Source organism: Ambystoma mexicanum, chromosome 2q (assembly GCF_040938575.1).
Source record: "Ambystoma mexicanum isolate Mex_15411 chromosome 2q, UKY_AmexF1_1, whole genome shotgun sequence".
In the NCBI taxonomy this organism is placed as follows: Eukaryota; Metazoa; Chordata; class Amphibia; order Caudata; family Ambystomatidae; genus Ambystoma; species Ambystoma mexicanum.
The window spans coordinates 855,453,810-855,470,627 of NC_090924.1; the positions used below are offsets into that span (position 1 = coordinate 855,453,810).

Below are 16,818 nucleotides of genomic sequence, written 5' to 3' on the forward strand. Positions count from 1 at the left end.
ATGATGTACAACATGAAAATAAAGAATGTTCCTGCTATAATTATAAACCTATCCTACTGTACATCAGTGGTGAAGCTGGTTCTGGCAAAACATTCCTAATCAAAATCATCAGTAAGTTCCTTCAACAATTGACAAACAACAAACTGTCAGCTGTTGTCACTGCCCCCACAGGTTTAGCTGCCAACAACATAGGTGGTGTCACTTTACACCGATTACTACCAGAACAAATTAGACTATTACAAACTTTCTGCAGAAGCTGCAATGGAACTACGCAGAGCATTGAAACAAATTAAAATGCTACTAATAGATGAAGTGAGCATGGTCTCCAACCTAATGTTGGCTTTGATTCACCTCAGATTACAAGTACTCGAATCAAACTATGATGAGCTCTTTGCAGGAAAACAATGTTTTCGGAGTGCTTCAATTGACACCAGTAAAAGGGGAGCCTATTTCTAAAACATTAGGACATAAACTCTGCCGTAAAACTGTTGGCAGCATTGGAAATGTCAACCTTTGGCAACATTTCCAATACAGAGAATTAACAGAAAACATGCGGCAATCTGCAGATCTCACTTATGCCAACATCTTAACAAGTATCAGAGTTGGTATACTTTATAAAGAAGCAGAAGCAATATTCAAAACCCGGCAAATTAATGCACTTTATGGCGATACTGCATATGCTGCAGATGTTATGGAACAATTAGCCCACAAAAATGTCAATTGTATGGCCTTAATGCCAACTCTTGCAAGCTGTTTCAAATTCAATTAAATAATGTTAAGTAAAGAAATGCAACCAATAATGGAAATTAGCACCACAGACAAACTAGATGTACATGGTATGACACTACCCATGTTTGACCAAGCCACACCAAGACTAAATAGTTTAGAAAAATCAATCTCAAACACAGCAGGCTTAGAAAAGTTATTAAAATTATCCTTAAATTGCAGAGCAATGCTTAAACGCAACCTTGACGTGGACCAAGGACTAGTTAATGGAGCACTGGGTACAGTTGTTGGCTTTCAAACATACCCACATGACAACAAAATTCAGTTTGTCAATATACTCTTTGACAAACTTTCAGAAGTAAAAAGGATAGGACGCTCAACAGCTCGATTCCTTCTCTTCAAAGACATGTGTGTACTCAGGGAACAATTTTCTCTAACTCTTGCATACGCAGTCACAATTCATAAATCACAAGGTCTTACCTAGCCAAAGCAATGAAAGATATTGGTAACACTCTTTAAAGAAGGCATGAGCTACGTAGCACTATCACGCTTACATACATTTGACGTTCTATTTCTAATCAACTTTGATGCAAGTAAAATAAACGCTGATATTCCTTGCATTTTAGAATACAATAGACTTCGCTCACTATACACCACCCATCTAAACACATTCTGTTCCACAAAAAGTTAAATGTTATAAAAGAAAAATAAATCAAACAGAAATGCAACAGGATGTCACTGCAAATCCTCCAAAGAGAGCAAAAGAAAAAAAGAAAGTAATACTTCATCAAGTACCACAAGCAAAAAAGAATCAATTAGGGAAAGTAAACCAGGTACTTCTTCAAAGAAGGAAGACAAACTCCAAAAAAGCAGTCAGATACAGAACTACCTGGTCCATTTAAACTCTCAACTATAGTTGGTGCAAGTTGCAACGCAAATGTAGCATTGAATATTCGATTTCAATTACACAGTACAGACCCATTGTGTATGCACATGTTAGTACTTCACAGAAATGCAGCAAACAATCCTGACAACAGGTATAGTGTTTATGGAATAAGACAACAATTGTACTACTGTGCTGGAATGGTGAAATTCACTATAAACTCACAGGAAGATCCACAAGAATTTCTAATGCACTTACTACAAGTACTGGAAAACAAAAACATACCTATAAATGAAATCTTCCAGATTTCATACATGTGGAAACATACATGCACTATCTGCAACAATGTGACGCAAGAAGAAATCCCCAATGAACGCTTCATTACATGGACGCGGTAGCATCCATGTAGTTATGGTTAAGTTGGTGTTTCCATAGGAAGAGCATTTTTTGGGTGGCTTATCGCTCCCTCTGGACGAATCCTCACCAAACTTTGCAAAAAAAAGTTTATGGCCCACTCTGATTTTTTTTGCAAAGTTTGGAGAGGTTTGGTCCAGGGGGGGCCCCAAAACTTTTATTTTTTTCCCATAGACATAATGGTAAAAAACTTTGCGCACGCCTGCAGCCCAAACCGCTGGACGGATTTACACCAAATTTGCGGCAGGAGTGGGTGCTTGGTCCCGAAATGTAAGGCAAAAAAATTAGTGATATCTCTGTTCGCTTTGCGGACGGACTTCCCGGTTCGCTCCGCAGACAGTGCCCTGATTGGCCGAGCAGCTTGCGCGATGTCCGCAGACATCCGACGTGTTCGCTGATTGGACGGCGTGGGGCACGTCAGATTTTTGGTGGCGCCCGACATCTTGCATTCGCGGACGACCGCGGACAGCGAGGTGAAACTTGGTTTAAAAATTGTATTTAGTGGAGTGTGTTGGTGTGCAAGAGTGTTTGGGGAGGGTGGAGGAGTATGAGATAGGTGCAATGTTGTATTCTTTTAATGTGCTAGACGCTTTTGTTGTGTTCGATTTGTCTGCGGACAACACGGCTGTTCTGAAATGTTCGTAAATAAGCAGAATGGATTCGGTGTCAAGTTGAAAGTGTTCTAAGAAGACTCGTGGGGTCCTGGAATGTTCGCAGGGGGTGTCCTGAAGACGTTGTCTGTATTGTTCGTTGTCAAGCTGAAAGTGTTCTAAGAACACTCGCGGTGTCCTGAAATGTTCATACATAAAGAAAATGGGGGTGTTCTGAGGACGCTGTCCGTATCGTCCTCTGGCAAGATGAATGTGTTCTAGGAACTTCCTTGTGTCCGCTGACATTAAAATGGTTACAATGTTTGAATCTATGGGTGTGATATTCTGCGGTGGTTGTGGCCAGGGTATAGAATGTTGGGTGCATGGCCATTTGGCCATACACCCAAGACTCTATGCCCTGGCCACAACCACCGCAGCATATCACACTCATATGCCATGCACCCAAGAGTCTATGCTCTGGCCACAAGCACCGCAGCATATCACACTCATAGTGGCTTATAACTTTGGGTCAAAAACTAATTTATAAGGAACATTGTTATAAGCCAGTATGGGTGTGATATGCTGCGATGGTTGTATTTATCATGTTATACTTACTATTTGGTTTAGTAACAGGAGTCCATGTTTTTCTTGTTCATTTCTGTGATAAAAGAAAATAGCATGTTAGTATTAGTATTTTATAAAGACTTATTACATTGTACAATTAACATCATCTTCTTTTTGTACCCTCATATTTAGTAGATGACAAACCAGAGTACTGTGCAATTTGCTCAGTTTCTGTGTTTGTTGCTAAAATCATGGAGTCTGTGGGAGAAAAAAAATCCATGTTGGATTAAAAAACAAAAAAACTTTTTGTGTTATGCTACAGTTTATTTGTTTGTTTGTTTTCAGTGTTTACTTGTTGTTTCTGGCTAATGCTTTATACATTGGATTGTTCCAGTTTTTGGGAGCAGTAAGATATTAGGTATTTGTTTGTATATTGTAAAATTTTGGAGCAGTTAGATACCAGTAGGCGTATTCTGTTTATTTTTTTATATAATTTCGTGGTATTGATTTATCCGTTTGGATATTTCTAAATTTTTGGACAGTTAGATACCAATTGGTGTATTCTAACTGTCTGTTTTTTTCTCTATTTGAGTGGTATTAATTTATCTGATTAGTTGTTGTAGCATCTTTGGACAGTTAGATAGCTTTTGGAATATTGTGACAGTTTATATTTTTTTACTACAAGTGTACTTAAGGTTTAAGTACAGTTTAGTTATCAAATTTTGTTTTTAAGAACATTAAATAAGCGTTTGTAAGATTTGCTGGTAATCTCTGCTTTAGAGTAATAATGGTACTATCATTACATTCAAACCATCCACATATCTTTTTTATACATGCAGTGTAGTGCCCTGAATTGGTTGTGGCTCCTGCGTGGTAGATTATACCTATTGTTGTGAAGGTTTTCCTACCAAGTGATATTTGACCATGTGTGAATCCAGTCAGCTTGCAGTTGTTTTTGGTACCATCTGCATTGTAACGTAGAAGCATTAGTATTACGTATTTACTATGTGTTTGTATTACTAACGTGGAGCGATTATCTGAATTGCAGGTCGAACATAACCTACCATGGTTTGCATTTTGTACAAGTTGCTGAAATGGAACGGATTCACAATTAGGTATTGATATATACCTAAAGCGTTCATTGGGGATTTGTTCTTGTGTCACATTGTTGCAGAGAGTGCATGTATGTTTCCACATGTATGAAATCTGGAAGATTTCATTTATAGGTATGTTTTTGTTTTCCAGTACTAATAGTAAGTACATTAGAAATTCTTGTGGATCTTCCTGTGAGTTTATAGTGAATTTCACCATTCCTGCACAGTAGTCCAATTGTCGTCTTATTCCATAAACACTATACGTGTTGTCAGGATCATTTGCTGCGTTTCTGTGAAGTACTAACATTTGCAAACACAATGGGTCTGTACTGTGTAAGTAAATGTTCTCAACAATTGGTGGTAATTGAAATAGAATATTCATTGCTACATTTGCGTAGCAATTGACACCAACTATATTTGAGAGTTTAAATGGACCAGGTAGTTCTGTATCTGACTGCTTTTTTGGAGTTTGTCTTCCTTCTTTGAAGAAGTACCTGGTTTACTTTCCCTAATTGATTCTTTTTTGCTTGTGGCACTTGATGAAGTATTACTTTCTTTTACTCTCTTTGGAGGATTTGCAGTGACATCCTGTTGCTTTTCTGTTTGATTTATTTTTCTTTTATAATGTTTTACTTTTGATGGAACAGAATATGTGCTTAGATGGGGAGTGTATAGTGAACGAAGTCTATTGTATTCTAAAATGCAAGTAATATCAGCGTTTATTTTACTTGCATCAAAGTTGATTAGAAATAGACTGTCAAGTGTACGTAAGCGTGATAGTGCTACGTAGCTCATGCCTTCTTTAAAGATTGTGTTACCAATGTCTATCATTGCTTTGTCTAGGGTAAGACCTTGTGATTTATGAATGGTGACTGCGTTTGCAAGAGTTAGAGAAAATTGTTCTCTGCATACAAACATGTCTTTGAAGCGAAGGAATCGAGCTGTTGAGCGTCCTATTCTTTTTACTTCTGAAAGTTTGTCAAAGAGAAAATTGACAAACTGAATTTTGTTGTCACGTGGGTATGTTTGAAAGCCAACAACTGTACCCAGTGCTCCATTAACTAGACCTTGGTCCATGTCAAGGTTACGTTTCAGCATTACTCTGCAATTTAAGGATAATTTTAATATCTTTTCCAAGCCTGCTGTGTTTGAGATTGATTTTTCTAAACTATTTAGTCTTGTTGTGGCTTGGTCACACATGGGTAGTGTCATTCCATGTACATCTAGTATGACTGTGGCGCTAATTTCCATTATTGGTTGCATTTCTTTACTTAACATTATTTCATTGAATTTGAAACAGCTTGCAAGAGTTGGCATTAAGGCCATACAATTGACATGTTTGTGGGCCAATTGTTCCATAACATCTGTAGCACATGCATTATCACCATAAAGTGCATGAATGTGCCGGGTTTTCAATATTGCTTCTGCTTCTTTAGAAAGTATACCAACTCTGATACTTTTTAAGATGTTGGCATAAGTGAGATCTGCAGATTGGCACATGTTTTCTGTTAATTCTTTGTATTGGAATTTCCTATGCGGACAACAGTTTTACGGCAGAGTTTGTGTCCTAATGTTTTAAGAATAGGCTCACCTTTTACTGGTGTCAATTGAAGATCTCCGAAAACAATAATGTGTTTTCCTGCAAAGAGCTCTTCATAGTTTGTTTTGAGTACTTCTTGTAATCTGAGGTGAATCAAAGCCAACATTAGGTTGGACACCATGCTCACTTCATCTATTAGTAGCATTTTCATTTGTTTTCTGCGTAGTTCCATTGCAGCTTCTGCAGAAAGTTTGTACTAATCTAATTTGTTTTGGTGTTCTACTGGCAGGAGTAATAATCGGTGTAAAGTGACACCACCTATGTTGTAGGCAGCTAAACCCGTGGGGGCAGTGACAACAGCTGACAGTTTGTTGTTTGTCAATTGTTGAAGGAACTTACTGATGATTTTGATTAGGAATGTTTTGCCAGAACCAGCTTCACCAATGACATACAATAGTATAGGTTTGTAATTTTGACAGGTGCATTCTTTGTTTTCTTGTTTTACACCATGTGTAATTTCGTTTGTTACTTCTTGAAAATGCTACATTGCTCATTGTTTAGCTTTCATTGTAGTATAGATAAGTCTTCTTTATCTTCATATTGACACATGGTGTTTTCTACTTCTATCATAGCTAATTCTGCCTCATTTGTTATTAGTGGATCTCCCAGTGGTTCTTGGCTTCCTGTGACAGAAGGTTAACTACTGTCAGGAGTGTCCTTTTCTAATTGGGCCTGGAGTTCTTCTTCGTGTTGCTGTTCATTGTGCAACATTGTTTTGTACTGTGCAAAGTTTACATCAGTTATACTGCTTTCATTTGCTTTGAAAGCGTCTTCATACGAGTCATAGTTATCTAGTATTCCTTCTTCTTTTCTCCATGGTTTAAAGAGTTGTAGCAGGGACATGTAATATACTTCTTTATGTTGAGGAGTCTTTAATGACAATTTGATATGATTAATTAAATTTGGTTTGGTGAGTTTTACTAAGCTGCCTTTAAAATGTGTCACTTTGTATTTACGGTTTTGTTCATCAGGTTTTATATTATTTTTGTATGTGTATTTTTGGGCTATGTGGTATAGACACATGGTTTCCAAAGTGGTACTCCTGTTTGCGTAGTATGTGTCCAATAAATTGTTTTTTAAAATGTCTTGGCTGTTGGGATCATGTTTGGCTATTGTTTCTATATCTTCGTATGATTTTAGAACTCTTTTTCTAGATTTAGCTGGACCAAGACTTAGCCATACAATGCAGTACCAATTAATCGATCAGCTGCTTCATAGGATCCACATTCTCTATGGGAGGGCATTTTTATGCCCAAACTGTATAATTTCTGAGACACTGTTTTATCTGATGACAGGTCATTCCAGAGGTCTTGGAGCTCTGTCTTTTCTGATTTGGTTAAGTATGCTGTGACATATCATGCAACTGCAGTAGAATTGTCTGCAATGTACCGCACATCTATGTTTGCATTCCATAAGTGGGCAATGATTGCATTGTAATCATTGATATATTTTTCTTCTTCTTTTCTTTTTATGCAATATGTATTTTTAGGTGACTTACCTTTGACACTATGTCTAACTGAAGACATGAGGTTGTTCACTTGACCTGTATTTGTAACTGGTCTAGGGAAATCAAATCGGCATTTGGTGTAGTATTTCCCTTTGTTTTTGTATTTGCGACGACAATATTTGCCACATTTGTGTCTTTGGAATTGTAACATTTTTGCATGAAGATCACTATTTGTGGATTCTGATGGAATTTCACAAGTGACATTTTTCAATAAACTGTAAAACAATGGCATCACTGTCTTGACCAAATTTAGGATCCTCTTTAATCCATAAAAGCATGTGGACATGTGGTGCTCCTCTGGCTTGGTATTCTTTTCTCCAAAAGAAGTGTTGCACTTCTCCAAGGGGAGGAACAGTTTTATTACAAATAATATGTAGCATAGCAATGAAGCGATGGTGAAAATATCTTGAAACATTAACAGGATCCTGAGAACAAAGTTCTACAGGTGTTAGTATATCTATGCTTGTTTTGTTTTCGTTTGATATGCGTAGGAAAGCATGTAAATTTTCCCATGCATATTCTGCACAACTTAATGTAACAAACCAAGTGGGTGGGCCAAGGTTTCTGATCATACAACGTACATCTCCATGACGTTGAAACCAGTACTCTTTAGTACCACGCATATTTGCTAATAGATTTGTAAGATTTGCTTGTAAAACCTCATCTTTTTGTTTAACGTTTTGTAATAATTGTGTAGCTGTCATATTTTTAAAGTGTGATCCTGATTTTAATATGTGTGCAACTCCGTAACATAAAGTTGCTAGTTCACTTTCATAACCTCGACCACTGCTATGTACGGCAATTGTATTTGTTTGCTTTTGTTTGTACGCTTCTTCATTAAAGTATGGTTCTGTGCTTGTAGTGAGACTCCAATCACCTCCACAGATATTTAAGAAGTTATTTCTGTTGACATTTCGTTTATTGAGAAGTCTTTTTTGTAATTTAGTTATTAGTTTTGTTAGTGGTTTTATTCTGTTTAACACTAAAATAAATAACTTTCTTTTGAGAAGAATTGCACTGTCTATCAACGCTTCTAAGATTACTTTTCTACGATAGGTTTGAAGTGTTGAACCTGGTTTCTCTCCTGTTTTCATAAGATTTTGAAGGACTTTGTGACGGAACATTTTGGCTAAAATACTTTTCTTGGTATGCTTACTTTGTACTACATCAAGATTTATAGAAGAAGTTGTATTTGTAGTGATAGTTGATTTTCTGTTAATTGTTTTTTGGTTTGTTTTACTTTTTGATAGAGGCCGCAAAGTTTTTGTACTAGAAACTTCTTCTGTTTCACTACATGACTGTATTAGCTGTTGTGTTTCAACTTTTTTTACAAATTCTGCTATAGATGGATGTTTATGTTGGAGAGTTTTCTTTTCATTTGCTCAACTTCTGCGTTCCTTTCTACGGAATTGCTTTTTGGTAGGCATTCTTTAGGGTCTGTTGAAAAAAATACAGAAGGTATGGGTTGGGGTGTTCTGGAATGCATGTGTGTTGTGTGCATGAGTGTTTGAGTAAGATGATAAAGATGTATCTAATGGTGTGTGATTGTGCTTTGGGAAGTACAACTACTAGGGATGGGTATTCTTGAATTAATGTGTTACTAAACTGGGGTTCAGATGACAGAAAAAAGTAAGCCAGTGGTTTGGAGAAGTATAAATAGTATATCTAAAGCTATACAATTAAAACAGTTGTTTGTTCTACAACATCTAAATTCTAGCGGCTGAGTTGGGTAATTTGTGTGTCGAAAAATAGGAAGTTGTGGGCCATTCTGCCAGTAAATCACTGTTTAAGACGGGGGGATTTTTGGTCAGAATGGTGCAGAATCTCTATTTTTAGGTACAGAAATAGCATGAATTAACCTTACAGTGTGTTTGAGTAATAATTCAAATATTATGGTAACATTTTACTTACTTTTTTTCTAAAATGAGCAGTTTACTTCTTAGTTGTTCTTTGTACTTCAAATTCGGCTGCTTCTTTTCTGGAGAATGGTCTTCACTGCAATTGTAAAAGAAAGAAATTAGTAATGAAATTGGAAGTAAAAAGATATACTTCCTGGAGAAAACAAGCAAAAGCGTTACAATACCAGTTGGACGCAGAAGAAATGATGAAAAAACTGATTACCAAAAAATCTAGCGACTTCTGGTCCTTAATTAAAAAAAGTAATGTAACATATAATCAAATACCAACTAACGCAGTATCAGAAGCAAAATGGACAGAGTATATTTCGAATGAATTTGAAGAACCCCAGAACTCGGCAAAAGCACTGAAATCTGTAACAAACACGCCTTGGGTGTCGATAGCCAATGTGGCAGACATCGAAGAAAAAATAAGAAGCTTGAAAACATCCAGAGCTCCTGGCCCGGACGGATTGACAAATACCATCTTAAAGGAATCCCCAAAAGAGTGGGCAAAATTGATTGGAAAGATTTTTGAGATCTGCGAACAATCCCAACAAATTCCAGAGACCTGGTTAAAAGCAGTCATAGTTCCAATTTATAAAAAAGGCAGCCGGGAAGACCCCGCAAACTATAGACCGATTGCTTTATTAGACATTTTAGGGAAAATCTTTTCCTCCCTCATTCTGGACCATCTGCGGATATGGGAAAGATCGTCAAAATGCAAAGATATATTACAAACAGGCTTCCAGAAAAACGGAACGATAGCAATCAACATCTTGATAATAAATATTTTCAAGGCAAAAATCAAAGAAGGGGCACCAAAAATATACTTGGCCTTTGTGGACATGTCAAAAGCGTTCGACAAAGTGGACAGAAATATGCTATGGGAAAAATTGGATGCGTGGGAATGCCCAAGATCGGTGCTGGATCCCCTAATCGCGCTGCACTCAAATACAACGGTAAGAGTGAAATTAAACCAACAGGGAACACTCTCCGATGAAATTCAAGTAAAAAGGGGCGTAAAACAGGGCTGTCCTCTTGCGCCCGCACTATTCATCGCCTTTCTGGGAGATTTGCAATATTCGGAAAATGAGATCAGAACGTTTCCACCGAAATTAGGGAAAACAACTATTCCCCGTCTCCTATATGCGGATGATGTGATTCTCATCGACCAGACCAAAGTGGGATTACAACGGAAATTAACAAATCTGAAATTTGGTGTTCGAACTAGACAACACAACAACAGATAAAGCTATGCAAACAGTACTCTGGGACAAGGCAAAGAGCCTGATAGCACAAATGAGAAAACTAGATAAGAAATTTGGCAAATTCACCCTAACGCCGGCAATCAATTTCTATAAAATGAAATTAGTCCCCTCGCTGATAAGCGGAATGGAAGCGTCTCTATGTATTCCGGAGAACATATGGAACAAAATAGAAGGTACGGTTTGGAGATCTGTTTTGGGGCTGCCCAAATCAACTGCAATTGCGGCCATTAGAAGGGAACTTGGACTAAGTCGACGCCAGCACAATGAGGTTAATTAGAAAAATCATTTTAGCAGACTCCCTTCCAATCTACGCTGTAGTCAAAGAAGAAATGGTAAACGGAAATTGCACCGTATTCAAACAGTGGGCCGAAGCCAGAAAAGAAAGATTGTCGCAAATAATGTGCTCGGAAACAGACTTAAAAGAAAATCCCGACAAAATCAAGCGGAAACTGCAGGAAATGGACTGGATTAAAACCATAGAGGCAGCAGCAGACAACAAATTGTTACAACAGCTTCCGCCCACGTTCAATAAACCAAAAGGTGCCTATAAAATATGTCAGCAAATTCCCAGAAAAGAAAAAAAGACACTTGTTTATGAAAGCGAGAATAAATATACTTCCCACAAAACAAATACTCGCCATCAGAGGTATGGCGGAAAATCAAATATGTAGGTTATGCAAAAACGTGGACACTGTGGAAACGATCAGGCATCTGGTTCTAATCTGTCCACACACCAACCAGAACAGAATTACCTACCTATCGCCGCTGATCACAAATCCCTGGATGTTCGAAGAGGATAACATATGGAATAGACTAATCTCAGGTGAAGCCACCCGGTGGACTATGGCCATGGCAAACCTCATTGGATTGGCTTTTAAACAGATAAATGAAGCTCTTCCCACTGAAGCTATTTCATCACTACCAGCCTAAAGGAACTCCTGGATAATGGCAATTGAAATGCACTCACAGTCTGTGAAAGGACGCACTTAGATCTGTAGAGAAGCCAAAAAAAAAAAAAAAATTCGAAGATTTTCTTAGAATCTCGGAGGGTTAAACCTGCTGATCTTTTTGACAAAATTACAGGTTCAGCCTGAAATAAAAGTCAAAAAAAAAAATTAGTAATTTGGTTTGTATTTAACACTGTTTTTAATTTAGACATAGATTTTTTAAATTGAAATGCTCAGCGCCTTCCTCAAAACCATTAAAACTATCTTGACTAACTGTAGGAAAGAAAATATCTTTACTATGGCTTGTGAAATTCATAATGTACCACTGTATACCACTATTCCTGTAACTAAGCTTTTCCACGTAATAGTGAGTCAATGTCATAGCCTGCTTGTCCTATATAAATGTAAGTAATTATATGAATTGAAAAAATTAAAACCAATTATGTGTTTGTACAAATATTATTGTTTGAGATTTGATCATAGAGAGTGCATGTACTTTTGTTTGATTATATGTAGTCTATATATTTTATTTCAAAAATGTTGGTTTAACATTATTTGTGTGTGTGTATGAAGAAATTAAACGGTATAAAGGTTTGTAACTCACAGTTCATTTTAGGACAATGAAAAAATGATCGTAGATTCATTTTACAGATTATACAAGGTAAAAGTCGGTTAGAAAATGTGTTCATGTACTGTATAGAAAATATGCATACCTGTAGTTTGTGTTCATGCATATGGATATGGACGAAGCTGCAAGTAGAAATCTTGGAGACTTGTGTAGTTTTACTCGTAGATCATGCTTGCCAATGGTATGAGACTTGTACTCCGAGAGATTCACTGTACATTTGCAGTGCTGATCTATGATGCAGTTACATGTAGAAGTCTTGGATTTGATTGGTGGATGGTCATGTGATTTCTTAGCTACATCCAATGAGGGAATGGTACAGAGAGTGAAGTGGAAATGGTAGAAGGGCTGTCCATGTTATGATATGTTCGCGGACATGGCGGTAGTTCTAGGACACTGCGTATTACATCCGGGGAGGCATGCAAATGAGATTGAATGTAGCAAGGGATTGGTTAGTAAAGTTTAGTGAGTGTGTTGTGCCAGGAGAGGTTTTTTCAGATATTCTTTTTGCTGAGAAGAACATATGGCTGAGTGTTTCAAAAAACAGATTGTGTGGATTTTGGGAGACTCGTGGCAAGGAGTGCGTGGAATGAAGTGGTTGGACTTGCTACCTCTCTGTGCAACTTTGAAGATAGAGGAACATCCAGACATAATTGTAATTCATTGTGGAGGGAACAGTTTAGGACATGTGTCTGGAATTTCTTTGCAATTTGGAATGAAAGAAGGACTTCAGAAGATCATGGACATGTTTCCAAACTCCAAAGTAATTTTTTCACGGATTGCGCAGAGACAAAATGTGGCTTCGTTCTTTCCCATGTGGGCCACAAATGGCGAAAGCAAGGCGTAATGTCAATAAGGCTGTTTGTGCCTTCATAAGAGATTTTGGCATGTCCTCTTTTCACAATGAAAATATTATGTTTCGTAGTACATACATTTTCGCAGAGATGGAGTCCATCTTACTTATGCTGGCAATCAGATTTTTCTGAGAAATGTACAAAATGCATTGCGACCTTTTTTAGAAATACAGCATCCATTTTGAAGTAGGTGTTAAGTATTTACAATTTTTGACATACAAACACCTCCCAAAGGCTCTTTTCAGAGCCACCACGTGCTCCCAGAGAAAAATGCAACGGTTACAATAGGGTAGCACCCCAATTTTTTTTATGTTCACAAACTGTCCACGGTCTTTTAAGATATACAAAGGACCCTGCTTTATTCATCTCCACTTCTATTTTTTAACTGTGAAAGGCGGCTCCGAAAAGAGCCTTATTTATTTTTTTGATTTTTGTTATTTTGTATTTTTTTGGGTTTTTTTTATACACGACACACTAGGAAAGGAGGGGAAAGGAGGGGAAAGGAGAGTAAAGGGGGGGACACCAACCACAGGGATAAGAAAGGGCGAGCTGAGAGAGGAAGATGTAGAGTGGGTTTTATTTGGGTAGTGAGCAGATCTTCTCGTGCTCTGAGACGATAGTCTCAAAAGCACTCCGAAGTCGCTCCCCCCTGCAGAGTACTGTGTCACAGTAGATACATACAACTGTGACCCTCGAAAGGTAAGGGTCATCAGAATTCTGTATGGCCTGTGAGGCAGCTTGAGGAAGACGCTGTCCCACAGAGGTGTTCCTTGTGGTGACAGGATCAGAAACGGAGGATGAAGTAGAGGCAATCAACCTACTACGCCCTTCGCAAGGTACAACCTGGCGAATGACCCCAGTGTGGAATGAGTTCAGGTGTCGCTTCATGGTCGTGGTCGTGGTCCCAAAGCTGTACGCACCATGCCTCCCGCGACTGAGTACCATTGGTGACACGGTTCGCAGGAGCCTTAGTCCAGAGCGCGTGATGATGCGGCTGTGATGCCGTGTCGGTGCGCTGAGCCGTTCCAGTAGATTGACGGTTGATGGACGTGTTTCCATGAACGCACTAGACGTCCGTATCACGTGATTTTCACGTGACCGACCGTACTTGCGTATATAATGTGGATACGCTTCGCCCACACACTGGACGTGAGGGCTCATAGGAAGATCCCAGATTCCTTCAAAGCACACTTGAGAGTAATTCAGGTAAGTAATGTTGTTCCGAATGGATTTGCCGACATAGCCGATGTTAGGAAACCTTGCGAGAGTGATTCTTTCTACCTACGCTTATTTGATCTTATTGTTCGCTTGTTTTGCCAGAGATGCGTCATTTAAGAGATTAGCACAACCAGTGACTATGATTATTTTTACTGATGGGTGCCTATGGCTTGTCTCTTTTCTCTTATTTTGACATTTGATAGTTACATACAAGAGTCGCGGGTCTCGACTGACCAGATTACGGCCATTGGCTGCCGGGGTGATCACCACTAGTATGCATGTATTTGATACATACAACGGAGAGCTCCATACCCTTCGTATTGAGGTAAGCCACGTTAAGTGGGCTTGATTTAAGGGTGCACAGTTTTTGTGAGGATATAGTTTTACCTCGTATAGACACTGATCGCCTAGGTTAAAATACCACCTATTTAGGTGTCAGTATTACATTCTTCACTTCAACAGTGTGTGAAACATTAAGAGTTACTGAGCTCCATGTTTTGCTTACTCCATGTTGTTTGTAGGTGGTGTTTGATTGAAACGAAATGGGGTCCAATCTGTCCAGAGATTTGGTTCTGTATCTCACCCTCCTAGATGCTGAGGTTTGACCTAAAGCAGCGATTTTGGGCATTCTAGTACTGGGCCTATGTGTTTTTCTTCGGCGGCACGGATAGAGACAACTACATGAAACTTGCTGTAAGCTGTTTGTCTGCAGATAATAAAATTATTGCACGTGTTCGTGTCTAGTGAAAGATCTTGCACGTCCTCACTGAAGAGGTTTTATCTAAACGGTGCTGGTTATCCAAACTTGCCACGTGGTGTTGGTGGTGGTGGTGTCATCAAGGGCACACCAACTAATATGGTGTGTTCCTCTAGGGTCCGATTTTTCGGTCCTCTAAGATATTTGTAGTGGTTTAGGCATATTGAGGGTATTCAACACCCCTTCTCTACATCCCGTTAACTAAATGTCACGGAGATGATAAAGATCAATTTGATAAATTGAGCATTTGCGCCAGATTGATGTTGTTTTTTCTGTGTTTGTATTTAGGTGAGTAGTTCCAGTGCAGTCTATCCGTTCTATTGTTCTCCATCTACTATCCACCTGACCATACGGGACCATAATACCCCTGAAGAATTTCTGTTTATTTAAACCTATACAGAAAGAAACATGTCGGGTTGGGGAATATACTGTTAATTATAAACAGTTTCAAGTGTAACTAGTTAGAGTCGGACCAGATTGTAGTATTTAAGTCTGACTCATTAGTGAGTGTGTATGATCCATATTGAATATTGGACTTATATTGCTAAACTTGTTTTTTAGTACAATCATTTTTTATAATGAAAATTATTTGTAATATGTGTATGAATTTATGAATGGTTTGTGAGTGAATGTGATATGGTTGATGTGTGTTGTCTTGTGGTTTTAAGATGGGAATGTTATATTGTACCAGCCCATGGATGAATTGAGGGGACTGGTTTACACTTTGAATAATATTAACACTTTTGATGATGTGTGTTTTTTTATGATAATAATTTTTTTCTTCAAAGAAATGTTAATAAATTATATTTAATAGTGTTGGTGTGTCGACTGGATTGAATTCAATTTGCTTCTATCCAACATAATGTTTGTAATAAGACATGTTGCTGTATATTGTATCTTCTTTGCCATGATTTAATGAGCGCTCAGAGACGGATGGGTTGCATTGATGCTCACTATATAAACACAGAGAGTACTCTGACCTTTTTTGTTAAGTATTTTTTTGTTCTATCCGGGGTAGGTCACAGTATTGAGATATCCCTGGTATCCCCTGTTACTCTTGTTGTTTGATGCCTTAGGAACATTCCCATGAACGGTAAACAACCGCCACACCCAAGAATCACGCCGAGGGCGGGTAGTAGGGATTTCCTCTACTCATTCTCGTCATCCTCTTCTTCCTCCTCTGTATCCTCACTCCTGTTCCCCTTTTCAGGCCCTTGGGGAGATGGTGGTGGTGGAGGGGGTGGAGGTAGTGCTGAGGCAGATGTAGCACCAGGTGGCAATAGTGGAGCCATGGATGTCATCGTTTTGGAGATGGAAATCTCAAAATCTGCAAAGTATGCAGCAAAATGCAGTGTGCTCTGTGGAATAGCCAGAAACACAATGAGAATGAGCTCTAGGGTGTGGTCTTTTATAGGGGTGCTTGTACGCGGTTCGCGGATATGCGCGCTGTCCGCAAGACAGATCGAACACCAAAAAAGGTTCAAAAAGTCACAAAAACTATGTGGAAACTTAGAATTAGTATGTGGGATTTGTGGTATGGTGAGTTTTTAATGAGAAATATTGTGGATTACTTGGAAATGTACTTTTAAACTGTTCGGCGATACGAACAGTGTCCGCATTCAGAACACGCGATCAGCGTGGGCGTGGTCGTGGTCACATGATTGCTTCGTGAGCATGTTCGCTAAGCAAGCGGCCGTACGCAGGACACCCAATGTACGGGCAGGACACCCAATGTACGGACATTGTTTTGCGCATGCGTGTGGATGTTCTACGGACAGTGTTCGGGTCCTGAACTAATTAAAAGTGTGTCACACGCAAAACGAACAGTTACGGACAGCCGTTTGTTCTTAGCACAGTTTAACTTACTTGCGAA

The 16,818-nt window shown here is 38.5% G+C and overlaps 1 protein-coding gene across 1 annotated transcript in view; it reads right to left on the reverse strand.

Annotated features, from left to right (window-relative positions):
• Window positions 1–16,818, reverse strand: part of MTPAP (mitochondrial poly(A) polymerase) — a 361,093-nt gene that overhangs the window by 58,949 nt on the left and 285,326 nt on the right. The gene's annotated exons all lie outside the window — the stretch shown is intronic.